We start from the raw sequence: 15,617 nt of genomic DNA on the forward strand, positions 1-15,617 counted from the left end.
TGGACTTCCTACAGGAGCACTCCTGCAGGCTCTCAGAGCAAGCACAAGTTCTTGGGCAAAAGCAGGGAGCTGAAGGATCCTGGGTAGCATGAAAATGACAACCCTGAAAGCCCTGGATGAGTGGTTCTCGCTGGTCTCTTAGAAAACAGCAGTTTTCACTGTCTTGCTAATCACGCCACTTCTGGAAGGAGAACATCAGCACTGCTTCAGAGGTGGCATCGGTCACATCAGTCACTGCAGGGGCAAGGAGGAAGCCTTTCTCCTACCTCAACAGCACCAAGCCAACTGCGAGAGCAGCAGGTGGAGGCAGCAGCATGGACATGTCTTCTCTGGGCCACAGGGCTCCACTCTGCCATGGCAGAAATGTGGCATCAAGGTTTCTCAAGTTCATGGCAGAGGCAACAGCCAAGGGCCGGGATGAGGGTGGATATGCTCCTTCTCAGCTCTCGGAACAGAGCTGGGTCCTTCAGATGGGGCCAGGGCACTGAAGCAATACCAAACCCTCAGCACATTCTGAGCCTGGGCATAGACTCAGGCAAAAGGGCACTGGCTCACTTTCCAAATTCTGTGCTGTTCTCTAGGCCATTGAGCCCACAGCTGAGAATCTGGCCAAATAAGAGCAAGCATACCATCAGGTTATAAATGCAGAGATGTGGCACAGGGACCTCAAAATCTATTCCTGGTTCAGTGGCTGTCACTAACAACAGGTGTGGACTCAGGACCCATGTTCCCTCACCCCATCTCTGTTAACAGTCACACTTTCAGTTACTTCTGAGAAGCTGGCCAGGACGTGGTTGAAAGAGCTATGTGCGTGTGACACAGGGTCAGCTTTCTCCTTCCTCTGAAGAAGTGCTGGATGAGGGTGAAGCAAGAGAATTCCCAGGGCACAACACTTAAGGGGCCACTCAGTCTCAGAGTTGTGCAAATGCATCAGTGCAAAGTCATCAGTTACACAACCCTTAGAGGGAGTGCTTGTTTTTGTTTGTTTGTTTGTTTTGTTTTTTGTTTTTTTTTGCCATACCCATGGAAAACAGAAGTTTCTGGGCCAGGGACAGAACCCAAGCCTCAGCAGCGATCCAAGCTTCTACAGAGACAACACCGGATCCTTAATCTGCTGTGCCACAGTGGGAACTCCCAGGCATGCTTTCTCAAGTTTGTACCTTGGGTACCTCTCTTGTCCGTTCACCCAAATCCTAGCCCTGCTTTCAAGCTTCATAAATGGGCCAATCTGCAAGCTTCTACGCTTACCTGTTTACCGAGGGACAGCTCCTCACTGGGAAGGCCCATGTGACCCTGGGGCTTTACAGATTCCCATAGAAGAGCCACTGGAATTTGAGACTAGATTTTTTCAAAGGTCAACCATGGGGTTGTGTCAGGATTTTGTTTAAGATTCTAATATTTAAATAATCTTCAGATTACTTTGGTAAACTGATATGGGCTGCATTGTGCTCCCCCCAACAGTGAAGTCCAAACCCCCAGTACCTCCGAATGTGACGATATTTGGAGATGAGGTCTTTAAAGAGGTTAAGGATAAAATGAAGTCATATGGGTGGGATCTAACCTAACATGACCAATGTCCTTCTCAGGGGAGGTGATCAGGACACAGACACACACAGGGAGACCATGTGAAGCCACAGGGAGAAGGCGGCCATCTATAAGCCAAGGAGACAGGCCTGGGACAGAGGCTTCTTCCGCATCCCTCTGAAGGCACCAACCCTGCTGACACCTTGACCCTGGACATCTACCCTCCAGAACGGAGAGACAATACATTTCTGTTATCTAAAGTCACCCAATCTCTGGTACTTTGTTACAGCAGCTCTAACAAACCAATACAGAAACCGTTTCTTACGTGCTCCAATTTCCACTTGATCTTTTTCCCCCTTCTTTTAAAAATAGCCTCAATCACTAAGGACAACCAGCCATCGACACTTTGGCTCTACACGTCCATCCAGGTCTCAGCTCTCATCCAGGGAAAGCAAAGCAAGAAAAAGCAATAGTCTGGGATATGGAGAGAAAATTTCCCAAGTATATCATTATAGGTGAAAGACGCTTGGAAGGGTAGTAATTTATGTTTTTAGAACTCACAGATATAATTTCTAGGTGGACAGAATGTTAGAAAACGCTAGGTTATTAATAATGAGGAGGAGATGAAGGGCTTGTTCTCGAAGATGAAGTAAAGCCTATAGAAGCGCTTCAATTAGTTCAGCCTGGCAGGGGGAGATTTAATCTTTCTCTAGCTCATCTCCATCATGCCTGTCTTTAGTTTTGATGCTAAAAAGAATCAATCAATCAATTGCTCCGACATCAAAAAGTCACAATACATCAATCGAATGTGAGAACCGCACGCTGTGGCTATTTCTAAGAGCTATGAAAACGTCAATATCTTAAGCCGGTCGGAGATGCCTGCCTTTGCTAATGATGAATCCTAGGGACATTGATTTCTATGGTCACCTGATCATCATTCCTCGGCTTTCTAAATCCAGTAATGGTGTCAAATAGCCATAATAGAGCTCACGGTAATAGAAGAAGGGAACGTTCAAAACATACTTAATTCCGGAGGTATTGGGTTGTCTTTTTTTAAGAAAAGGAATACATCTTGACTTTGTAGAAGTTCGCTCTCCAAAAGCCTGGACCAGAGAGGAGTCCAAGGACTCCTTCTCAGAGCGAAAAGTGTTTCCTGTGCTTCTCAAGGAACCTCAGGAAGCTCAATCTCTACGGCAAGTAAAAAGCACTGTCTCCTAGGATGGTGGGAGGGAAGCCTTGTCCCAACGACTTCTCTCAACACATGTAGACAGACTCTTTCAGGTACATTATGAATAAAAAGCTTTTGTGAGGAGCCCTGGGAAAGTAACCATCTCTGACATTTCTTGGGAAAAAAAAATTGTGTTTTGAGTTCTGAATGACTGATTTTTAAACACACTTGGGGAACACAGTCCTGTGTGAGAGTCAGGCCTGCCTTTAACAGAATTGTTTGCAGAAGATTCACCTTGGCGTTCCAAAGGCAACACTATAAACCTTTTGAAAGGTGCTCAATCCCACAGCACTTTCGGTAATTCAACAGCCTCCAGTCAAGTAGACATCTGTTAATTTAACAAGTGCGTAGAAAATCCACTGTGTGGGTAATGTGTTGATAAGGTATTCTTAGACCTGAGAAACTCAAAGCATAAAATCCAGTTGGAACACTGTCCTCTGAAATCACATTGGCTTGAAAAAATATCAAACTACGTTGAACTACATTTTTTTTTTTTTTGGTCTTTTATCTTTTTTGTTGTTGTTGTTGCTGTTGTTGTTATTTCTTGGGCCGCTCCCACGGCACATGGAGGTTCCCAGGCTAGGGGTTGAATCGGAGCTGTAGCCACCGGCCTACGCCAGAGCCACAGCAACTCGGGATCCGAGCCGCGTCTGCAACCTGCACCACAGCTCACGGCAACGCCGGATCGTTAACCCACTGAGCAAGGGCAGGGATCGAACCCGCAACCTCATGGTTCCTAGTCGGATTCGTTAACCACTGCGCCACGACGGGAACTCCTGAACTACATTTTAGAACTTGCACGCCAAGTGATAACGGAAGAAATTTTCTCAATGTCTCCTAAACCATTCATGCCATCTTTCCAATCGCCTTTTTGTTTCCTTAAGAATTAGATGTATGGAGGGTTTTCTACTGAAAAGGGATACAAAAGCAAGCTTGGGTTACCCCATTTTAAAGGAGATTTCGAATAGTGATTTGTAAAACTGTTTCTTTCCCTTTGTCCTGCTCACCATTTTACACGATTTCTAAAAACCTGATCTCCACGTGAGTCTCAGCACACTCGAGAATAGTTTTTGTTATGGAGACCTTTCTCTGTCTATCCCCTGAGTCCATCTCTTCCTTCAAAAGGATTGCTGTGACTGGTGTTTCCCAAACAGCAAAGTCCATCATAATCCTAGGAATGAAAGCCCAAGTGGCTTTTGTGATAAGCAAGACCTCAATTGCACTTGGTAGACACTTCCAGCAGAGGGAAAATACCAAACAGAAAAGGGAAGTGCTCATTGTCTGTAACTTCAGGGAATAAGTGGCCAGGGGTGAGTTTTATGAGATCTGACTGTACAATCCAGAGAATAAAATTTATATATGTACACAGTCGTTTACTGATATTTTCATTGGATTTGCCTAAGTCATCCGCCCATAACACGCCTAGAACTGCTTCCAAGTTCCCTCACCTAGTGGCATATAAAAGCTGCTTTTACAGAAGTCTCCAGTTTCCAGCCTACGTATCAGCCAGTGATTTGCATAATCCTTAATACCCACCGCTCCCGGGTCCTTTTTTCAGCCACCTAATGCAAACAAGATCTGGCTCAAGCTTCCCTAAACTAATCCATGCTAACACCATTTAGAAGGGAGACGATTCCGTGTAAGTTGGCACAGCCGAATAAGCTCCCCATTGTATCCAGGGCAGTCTGAGGAGAAAGACATTAATGAATATGCCAGTGGGGAGAGCCCTCAGCTTCTCAGCTGTTTGCTGGACCCTAACGCTGGAAGAAACTTGAATGTTTTTTTAACCAAGGTAAGGAATTTAACTCTACCTCCCTGTCTGGATCCTAACAGCTCTTCAAGACCCAGATCAAAAGCAACAGCTTCATGAAGACTGAAGACTGACCCGACCCTTCAGGACTCCCTTCCTGACACCCAATAATCAGTCTTTCTTTTGAACTCAAATATCGTTTTTTGGTAATGTTTTATGACTTCCCCCAACCCTGTTCAATATGTATGTTTTTTGGAGGCTGGCATAGCATAAATAATAAATGCTTCTTGAATAAACACACACATACATATTTTTTAGATAATTTTTTAAAGCTAACTTTCTAACGCTATTTCTTCTCGAGCATCCCCAGGCTTCTGCTCATTCTGTTTGTTCTCCCTCGAAAACCTTTCCCGCTCACCCTTCCAGTCTGCTTAGACCAGCGCTGCTAGATGGAAATTTCTGTGATGCTGGAAACGCTCTTTATCTGTGCTGTCCAGTATGGCAGTCACTGGTCACAGGTGGCTACCGAACACCTAAAATGAGGCTAGAGAAACTCGGAAATGGAGCTCTAAATTTCATTTTATTTTAATGAATTTACACTTTAAATAGCCACATGTGGCTGGTGGCCACTGTGCTGGAGAGCCCAGGAGCTTGACTCATCCCAGAAGTCTTCCTGGAGAGCCACTCTGGAGGCTCAGCACCGTCACCAGCAAGGTGGATTTGCCACACTTCGTACTTGACTTTATCATAACATGTATCACAGTATACTTAGTTGTCTGTGTATTCACCTGATGTTTCCATTGGACTGTAAGTTCCTGTGGGCTTGAGGTATGACTTATTCACAGTTTTATTCCCAAAGACCAAGTATCATATTGGCATTTTGGAGGGGCATGATATTTTTTTCAATGGCTCAGTGGATTGGCTCGCTTCTTCATATATAATAAATCTACAAAACAGATCTCTTGGAACCATGTGAGCGGGAACTAAGAGATTAATGGTGGTGATGTGACAAATTATCTTTGTCTAAGGAGCATGCACGGCTCTTTAGCTTATCTTTCCTTGCAAATGCAAGCCCTATCTTCTTCGTAACTGTGACTGAGGAACAACTTGCTTGTAGAGCTCTTGGTCATTAAGCCATGACTCTATCCAGACTTGCTCTTTCAGAAAATTCCCAGGAGATAAAAGTTCACTGCAATGATGGAGTGAGATAAACATGCTTTAGCTGTGATCCCATGTTCTCACATAGCCCGTACTGGTCTACAGAACAGCTGGACTCATTCATCAGATTTGAAAATAATCAGGTCTTCACACTCTGTTATCACGGGGAGGGTTGTTCCAGAGAGTATGTTGGCAAAGAGCCTTCTTAACCATGTCCTAGAGACTCAACCACCTCCATGCAAGGGGCTAGGGGGGTCTCCTTCACCAGCACTTCCTCCAAACCCACTTGCAGAGCATAAGGGAAGTCCTCATTGAAAGCAACAACAAGGCTAGGTGTTTGCGCGGGAAAAAAGTAATGCCAAAAGTTGGCATGGCACCACTTCTGTCATTTTAGGGTACATAGTTGAGTCTTGTGGCTAGACATACTCCAAATATTTGTATAATTTAAAGTAATTTGTACCGACATGGTAAAAGTCTATTTTAGGCAATGGAATTTAATACATATTTCTTGGTAAGCTTTTCGTCTTTTGTGTAATTTTATCCATATTATTTTAACATTAAAATGTTTAATGTTATAAAACATTTTCATATTCATATGTTTGCAAACTAACAAAGCATAAAACAAGAACATGTGTTTGAAATTCAAAAATATGCTGCACTGAACTCCTCTTTCTAAAATAAGCTTTTAACTACTTAAAAACTTTTTGTTAAGTCATTTGCATTCTTACATATTGCACTTAATTGGTGAATTCAAAGCAACAGCTGTATAACTCCCATGGGTTTCCAAATCTAAGTCCCTATAAGGAGCAGCAGAGTAATTTACTGCATTAATCAAACCTAGGAGTTGAATTCTAGAACTGAATTTACCACAATTTTGCTGAATGATCAAAGGTAAGGTACTTAATCTCTCTTAGTCTCAGTTTTCTCTTTTATGAAACTATGGACTTTGTACAAGTATGTTTTAAACTTCATGAATTAAATCAGGAAAAGATAAGCATCCTTTGAAGCAGGGGAGAAAGAAGGAAAGAACAAATTATATAAAGTAGAAAGAGAAATTACTATGTGCCAAGTACTGTGCCAAATGATTTCCCTGTACTACCTCATGTAATCCTGAAAATAACTCTGCAAGTGAGGCCCTACCATGAGCCCCAATTTATGGTTGAGAAAATGAGGAACAGAGAGGTTAAGCAATCAGGTTGGAAAGCTAGGCTTCAAAGCCAGGCAGTCTGATTCCAGGGTCTTTGTTCTCAACAAGTGGTTCATTCTGCTTCTCAAAGAGAAGACAAAAAACAAACAAACAAAAAAACTTATTCCTAATTCCAAATGATCGCTGTGCCCCCCCCCCGAAGAGCCTGCTCATCTGCATGAAAGACAAAAATGGTCCACCTATCTCAAAATAGGAGCTATCAGTCATTATTAACCTTATTGTTAAAGACACAGAGACTTAACATTCCAGGTTTCAACGTTAAAAAATAAACCTCAAATTCCATGATCTATAGTAATAATCTGAGTTTCTGCTGGGGTGCAGATTTAAACTGTTTGCTATACTGCTCCCGGCAGGAATATGACTGTCAGTCTGGCCATCCATCCAGGGTCAGGGCTGCAATGCGGTTTTCTCTAACTGTTGCCCTGGGTGCAGGGACATGATGTGTTACAGGCACGACTTTGGGAATTCACAATGCTGGGCAAAACACGCAGGAATGTCAGGAGTCTACTGCTTAAGAAAGAAAGAAAAAAAAAAAAAAAAAGGAAGCCTAGTGCAAAGTCGACACGAATAATAAATATTTGCCAATTAGTCGTCACCACTTCCACATTTCTACCCATCCAAGGATCCAGGCACCATGCAGTTTCTAGGTTGCCAAAGCAGAGATCCAGCATGGAAGGGTCATATTCCAGATTAGGGTTCCAACCCTCATTTGCTGGCTGAGTGCTCTTGGGCTATGTCTTTTGTACATCAGTTAATTTGCCTGTAAAAACAGGAACACCTACCTCATAGGATAATTGTAAGGATTAAATAAAAGAATATTTGTAAATGCCTAGTCTCAGTGCTTTAAAAAGTGCAGTTTCTCACCAAATCTTCACGTCATGGAAATCACATGGCCACGTGATGCATGATAAACACTCCATGCATGTTTGATATTATTATGTAATTACTCATATCCATCCATTCGACAAAGAGATATTCTGTGCCAACTATGTGCTGGGTAGTCAGATCCCTCCCCTGAGGGAGCCTGGGTACTAGTAAGGAGGTTACAGTCTGGTTAACATAAGACTCACTCAACCTTAAAATAATGCTCCATTAATATCTCCCCATGGGAATTAAGCCGTTTCGTATTTTCAGCTTAACTTTTCTTGCTTGAGAAGGGATTCAGCAACATTTAACCATCCAGTAATAATGATAAAGTTCAATCAATATAAATCCATATACTTCCATCATGGCTGGTGAAATTAAAATGGTCAGAGGTTGATTTCTCAAAAGTGGGCTATGAGTAGGATCCATAAAATCCTATCTCAGGTAAATGGGAGAGACACAAACATATCTTCAGTTTATTCAAGGTGCTCAGGTTTATATATAAATAAACAAAGCCTCGGTTAGATGGACATGGAAAATGTGGGAGAGCCCCATTTATACTCCCAAGGAAGCCAATATTTTTGCAATAAATAAGCTGAATAACTATAAGAATCAGAAAGCTTAAGGAGATTTTTTGTAAACCTTCAAAACACTGTGCTTCCAAGCAAAAGACTCAGGTAAATAGAGCATCAAAAAACGATGAAATATACTTTCAGACATGCATTTAGTTTTAGAAACAAAAATATAATTAACAAAGAAAGGTAATAAAGCCAGCTAATTATTATTATTATTATTATTATTATTATTTTGTCTTTTGTATTTTTAGAGCCACACCCGCTACATACGTAGGTTCCCAGCCTAGGGGTCTAATCGAAGCTGCAGCACCAGCCTACACCACAGCCACAGCAACTCGGGATCCGGGACCCGAGCCACATCTTCGACCTACATCACAGCTCACAGCAACGCTGGATCCTTAACCCACTAAGAGAGGCCAGGGATCAAACCCACATCCTCATGGATACTAGTCTGGTTTGTTAACCACTCAGCCACAACGGGAACTCCATGCCGGCTAATTATTAAGAATTTAAAAAATGCAGTAGAGGATGGACAATCTGCTCTGTCATTTGTCCTCTGGATTCAGACTCACCCCAATTAAGACAAGTTGCCTTAAGTACAGAAATTATCAAAAAAGAAAATCGAGTGGTCAACGACCATGGAAAAAGATGTGCAACGTTACCCACAGGGTAAGAAATGCCAACCAAAGCTGTTCCAGATTTTGTTTAAAAATCCGGATGTTTAATACTTCTGAAAATGCTGTAAGATGGATGGCCTCCTATAACATAGGAAGGAAAGAGGATCAGTATTAATTTTAAGAAATTTGGGAAGTTCTCCTGTGGCACAATGGGTTAAGGATCCAGCATTGCTACAGGGGTGGCACAGGTTGAAACTTCAGTACGGGTTTGATCCCTGGCTCATGAACTTCTACAAGCCATGGGCATCCTCCCCCTCTAGAAAAAAGGGGGGGGGAAGAAAAAGGAACGGAAAAATTAAAAAAAAAAAGAAATTTGGCAATATATATATATATGTATATATATATATATATCCTTTAAAATGTTTATTCTCTTTGACCTAGTAATTTATTTTAATTCTGGGACTACATCCTAAGGAAATAATCAAAGATGTAATCAAATAATTTCAGATCAGCTTTTTGTTTAATTTATTTTCTATAATCAAAGGGTTATTTCTAGCAGAGACAATCTAAATACCCAAAAATAGACATAAAGGAAGTTAAAAATTTTATGTGATATCCATAGGATAAATTATACGATTGTTGAAGTGTTTTCAAAAGATACCGAGCGGTATGGGAAAATGCACAAATACCATGTGAAACTTTTCACAAGTGGGAACACAAACCAGAGGCTGTATGCAGGGCTGCTCTATAGAGCTGTGCTTGACTGTGGCTGGCAGAGCCCCAGATACCAATGCAGGGATTTGGGAAATTTGTGGCAAGGATTCTCACCTGCTCAAATATCTCTCCCCCACTCACTTGCCATAGGGTCCTGAAATTCTACTGCTGGTGAGTCAACCATCTGAGTTAAGTCCTACCTTATCTCTGGAACTTATAAAAAAAAAAAAAAAAAAAAAAAAGCCCAAAGTGTAGGGCAGCGTATTAAGTCACAGTAACATCTCCATCTAAAAGTTTATCTGATTTTTCCCTCCTCCCTTCTATCAGGAAGTATTTACTGGGTGCCTGGAACACTCAGGAAAGCTGCCAACCCTGGGACATGGCATCAAATTGGCCTCTGTTCTCAAGGAGTTCACAGGCTGGCCATGGGGCAGGTTCACAGACAATGACATGTAATAAAGCCTCTACAAGGAAGAGATAAACAAGATGCAAATGGAGACTAGCCCAGCAGAAGGCATGGCTCCTGTCTACCTGAGGAGGTTGAGAAGACTTTGCAGGAAATGTACATTTGAGCTAAGTCTTAGAAAAAAAGAAAAGAAGTGGCGTTTGCAGAGCAAAGGAAATAGGATAGGAGAGGCAAGGCAGCCAGAGAGAGCAAGAAGTCCTCAGAAGAAATGTCAGGCTTCTGGAAGGGGCTTTCGGAGAGGGACCATGCTGTGTGGAGCTGAGTGGAGCAGGAGAGGCTGGGAGGGACACAGGACCCGTTCCCCGGAATCACGGGCACATTCCCATGTAGAGGTGACAAAAGGGAGATAGACAGTCCAGGAAAGGGTACAAGTGAAACACTTGCCAACTCTGAAATTCTACCCAAGCGCGAACTTGCTCCCTCTTATACTTGAGATGCTGGCTACCTACTGAAATCAGGTCACTGCCTTGCCTCTCTGGTTGCACCTTTAATCTTTAGAATCCAAGGCCAGAGTTGAATGAAAATCTTGTCCTCCTTGAATATATCTCCTGCCTGGTGAGTGCAAATACCATTTCGAAATAAAAATACTCGATCTATTTCTGTTTTTGTTGGGACTCATTGATTCTGAGAACCTAATGATTCATCTTATCCACACTACAAAGAAGGCAAGGGAATCGGTCATATACTGCAGTACAGCTAGATTTTCAAACAAACAGGAAAGACCATTTTAAAAGATATCAATGGGAAAAATATATTCTCTCTTAGTTTTGGATTTGAAGATTGGATTCTCCCTTTTATTATTATTTTTTAAAAATTTCCTTTTAAAACTCCCAAACTTTTAGGAAAACTTTGCCTTCTCTATGTGCCCCAAAGCCCCACCTTCCATTCCCCTCAGGGCACACATTTTCTGACGAATCTTCTGTACTTCCCACATAAAACACCAAACCAACGCACAGCAATCATCCCAAAGTGCAAAGCAAACTTTTCTTGTTAGTTGTGCTGGCAAAAATCTTGGAAAGTGTAAGCTACATAAATTCCAAGAAAAAGACCAAAATATATCTCTGCAAAGCAGAACTTCCTTGTAACAAGATTTGTAAAATTCCGCCCTTCACCGCCTCCCCCCCCCAGCCGCTATTCTGACACAAGCTGAACTTATTTGCACAACGTTCCAAAGCAGACAGGGACACACGCGAGCGCACACGTACACAAACACACAAAGAAGACGTGCCTGAAGACTGTCTGAGAGGGAGTGTTCCGAACCAGACCGACCGTGTGCTGTGTCCTTGCCCAGATGCATCTGACTTCAGGCTTGGGAACATTAAACAAACACAAAAACAAGAGCCGGCGATGCGCGTGCTGGGCTGGGTGACAGAGGCAGCGAGCAAATATTGGGATTGTATTTCACCTGTTGCCATGGTTACCAAAGCAGGGTGGATACTTGCAGAAAGAGAAAGAAAGAAAACTGGGAAGACAATGAGTCCTAGGAGACCGAATGTGTGTACGCGGAGGCGCTGGTGAGGGCGGAGGAGGGTGAGCCAAAAGAGAATATCCCATAAAAAGGGCCATTTCAATACCGCTTTGTGCTGGGTGCTCAGAGAGCTTGGTCATCCCTCCATACCAGCACGAAACAGATCTCCAAAAGCCCAAGGAAGATCCTCGAAGCCCCAAAGAACACGGCAGTGAGACGTGGGACGTTTACTTTTGCTTGGTGGCAGGCAAAATCAAGGCAGTTAGTACTGGGTACCAAGAGATGCAAAACTCAGCGCATAGCCATTCTCCTGGGGATCAATAAGACCAGCTTAGTGATCTCAAGCCCAGACCACAAAGTCTCAGAAAGAACTGCAGAGAACTCTACCCATTTCTTCAGGCATTCTGATGATGAACTTCAATTTCTATTTCATACAAAAGCTGACTGACCCTCTTCTTCCCAGGCACTCTGTTTCACTAACGCAACTCTGCAGAAAACGCTTCAGGAAACACTGGCTTAGAAGGTTCACTATCACAGCAACCAGCAGATGGCTTTCTGTGTCAATTCTTGACCAGCACCTGGGAAGTGAAGTACTCTAACCTTGAAAACTTGGAATCTGGGTTCCCATTCCATTTCTTCTGCTGATTAGCTACATGAACTTAAACCAGTTGTTAACTTGAATGTCAGGCTTTTGTTTCTCAAAGGAAAGAATTTTGCTAAAATAATCCCTGAGCTCCTTTCCTGCTTTGGAATTTAGTGACTCATAGCAACAGATAATCTCTCAAATTCTCATTTTCAAAACAAATATAATCCAATGAATAATCCCATGTATTTGGAATTCTGATCAGCACCTGGAATGTAAACCCTATAGGAATTTGTTCTGTAGAAATATAAATAAATGGTTGCTAGCTCTTATCAATGATCTCATAATCTAATCATTTACATTGTACCAAAAAAAAAAAATGGACACCATGTATTCCTAAATGAAACGTTCTACATTGTGTTAAGTGGGCAACAAGGCAGAGGTATGTACAAAGTTATACTTTCAGCCAAAAGAAAGGACCTGGGGCTTCCATTAGCTCTTAGAGGCATGTTGTTGCTTTTAGCTCTGTAATTCAGCCCTTGTCTTGGCCAGACAGAAATATGGATTAGCCTGCTCTCCAGTGTTTAGATGATAAGAACTAGAGAGGCTAATAGGTGGCTGAGCCCAGCTATTAATTTAAGCCAAGACTTCCTTTATACACCTGAGTTTTACTTTGATAAGAATTTGCTTTGATTCAGAATAAGTTATCATGGGGATGTCAGAATCAGCACAATGTAGTAGAAACAGGGTGGAAATCAAAGAAGACTTGGGCTCAGGGCCTGATCGTGCCACTGGATAATGCTGGAAAAGTTACAAAGAACTTCTCGGTGTTTATAAAATGAGAATAATAACATTTCCCCGTCGACTTTACAGGGTTGTTATGAGGCTCCAATGGGACAAAGGGCACGGAAGCACTCAGAATTTGGAAAGTGCTTTACTAGTATAAACTCACAGGATGATCATCCCCCTGGCTGGCAAAACATTATGGTTTAGAGTCAGGACCAAGCGCCCAATGCCTGGGTTCACATCCCAGCACCATTTTTTTTTTTTTTAAATCAGCTTGAATGTTCTTTGCAAGTTATTCAATCTCTCCGATTATTCATTCATAAAACAAGATGAAGGACCGTACCTCCGTCAGTGGATTGTTTCAAGAATTAAACGAGCTAATAATACACTGCAAGATGTTTAACATAATTTCCGCCACATACACAAGTGATTCATCAATGTCATCAATTACCATTTTCTACTATGATGTTTTAAGGTAAATTGCCCTTAAAATGAGATCCACTGTACATAGCAGTGAGAGCTTAGATTTTTGCTGTGGTCAGTGTGGAGTCTTAACCGAATTCCTATTCATCTGCATATTGGCCCGTGAGGGAAAAGGATTCTGCAAAGAGTGGGCACCTTGGTTCAGCCCATCATTGTGTTTTGATCACTGGCTGCAGGGACACAGGACTGCTGGCACCCTCCAAACGTTAAGAAGAGTTTCTTCCAAGCCAACAGCATTTCCTGCCTTGCCACAAAGCTTCTGAGAAGCAGACATGCTATTTATCACTGCTTTTTATTCCTGGACTTTTAGGAAGCAAAGCTGGGGGTGATGAAAGCAAATAGGCAAATTGAAGAACTGCATTTCTCAAGAGTGCCAGGGAGATGTTACCTGGAGACTGCCTTTTCATGTGTATAAACTTTCCAGGCAACTCCATATGGAGCCAGGCTTCCCTGTGATTTATCTGTTGGACAGTGGGTGGCCAAGGGGCACGGTAGGCAAACAGTTATCCAGCTTGATAATTAGGGAGGGGAAAGGCAAACACAAACACACCCAGGTTGACATTCAAAACAAAGTGGAGATTTAACCATGGATTGCTCACTATACCACCCCAGTTCTCATCTGCCAATCTGCCAGGAGGAAACTAGGAGCCAAAAAAAGAGGCGCTGTTAGTAATTTATCAGTACAGCTCATGGAAAAAGTGCCATTCTGGGTAGAAGCATGAAGGTCTGAGTTGGGACCCAGCTTTGTGTTTAAATGATGGCTTGACCTCCCTAAGTCTTTACCAGGCTTTGGTGTCCTCAGTTGTCAAAGGAGGAACTGGATAACAGCCTTTTATCACTAAAAGGCCTTAACACTCCAATCATTTTGGTTTCTTTCATTCATTCATTAATGCATATATTTATGTGTTCGTTCAATAAACTGCAAACCTAACTGTGGATGAAGTATTAACAGTCAGTGACCAAAATACAGCACAACTGGCCTATCACAATGGAAGAAACAGAATTTAGTATTCATTGCTTTCAATTCCTAGGAGGGCAATGATATTCCAAGTTCTGTTTTCTAAGGAAGAGACACACTGCTTTCTTCTCAAGGAAAAAATATGATGGATATTGTTTCTGGATGTCTTTCAAACAAATCAAATGTAGTCAGCTACTTTTTACAAGCTGAATACTTAGCATTTAACAAAATTTATCCTCCTCTTCTCAGCTCCACCCTTGCCCCCTACCCGCTCCATCCCACCCTCATTTCCAGAGCTAGGGTTTGCTTCCTTCTCATAATTTTAATTCACCTCAACTCAATTAAATTCAGTTCTCATTCACGGGACCTTTCTCAGTACATGGAGCTTACACAATGCAAGGATTATTTTCAAGGAGCTTCCAATCAATCAAGTAGGAGAAACACACATGTAAAACAAGAAATGTCAAGGTTAAAATGTGTTTGAATAAGAGGCAGTGAAGCTGGATCAGTCAGTGAGGCCACAGAGCTCTGATTAAGCCAAGATGAAAGTTCCATACTAACTAACCAACCATTCCACATCCTTTCCAGGTTATCTGGAGGTCTAAATTACCTTTGTCTCCCGTTAGTATGTAAATATACATTAATCTAAAAAGAATTTGATTTAATCTGTTGATTACTGATATCTGGAAGCTGTATATTTTTATCTAAAGAATCTATGCTGTGATGAAAAAGCTTTGTCATTCGTGTCTGATACTTTAGCTTTTGCTTGGTGATATGTTGTTGGGCTAGTTTTTTAACTTCTTAAAGCCTCAGTTGCCATAGCTGTAAAATGGGAACACTATTGCTGTTAGGGGGCTGTGCTGAGGATGAAATCAGGTCATAGCTATGCATACCTTCTTTCTGGCAACCATACCTCATAGGCTTGACTATCCCTATCCAAATTGAAGGTGCAATCTGGGCAGAGCAGCCAGAGCCCTCTAAGAATGGGTGTTTATATGGCATCCTTCATTTTAGTCAGTTTCAACGTGGTAACCTTCACCTCATCATTAATGAGACTTGAGACTCAAGACAGGTGTATGGACAAGTTCTCCTCATCTCTTATTTAGTTTCCAACTGTATTACTGACTTCTTTAAAAAGAAAAGAAAAGGTAAACATTTTTCAGGGTTAGCTAGAATTGGTTTAACTCTCACGAATAGAAATAAACACAAATCTACACAACTCTAAGGGCAGCACAT

At 42.1% G+C, this 15,617-nt stretch overlaps 1 protein-coding gene across 19 annotated transcripts in view; it reads right to left on the reverse strand.

Moving 5' to 3' along the window:
* Nucleotides 1–15,617, reverse strand: part of CREB5 (cAMP responsive element binding protein 5) — a 424,373-nt gene that overhangs the window by 75,946 nt on the left and 332,810 nt on the right. The gene's annotated exons all lie outside the window — the stretch shown is intronic.

This window comes from Sus scrofa, chromosome 18 (assembly GCF_054392235.1).
Source record: "Sus scrofa isolate SSC_HxYL_T2T_F1_AM1 chromosome 18, Sscrofa_HxYL_maternal_Yorkshire_Landrace_v2.0, whole genome shotgun sequence".
NCBI classification, from domain to species: domain Eukaryota; kingdom Metazoa; phylum Chordata; class Mammalia; order Artiodactyla; family Suidae; genus Sus; species Sus scrofa.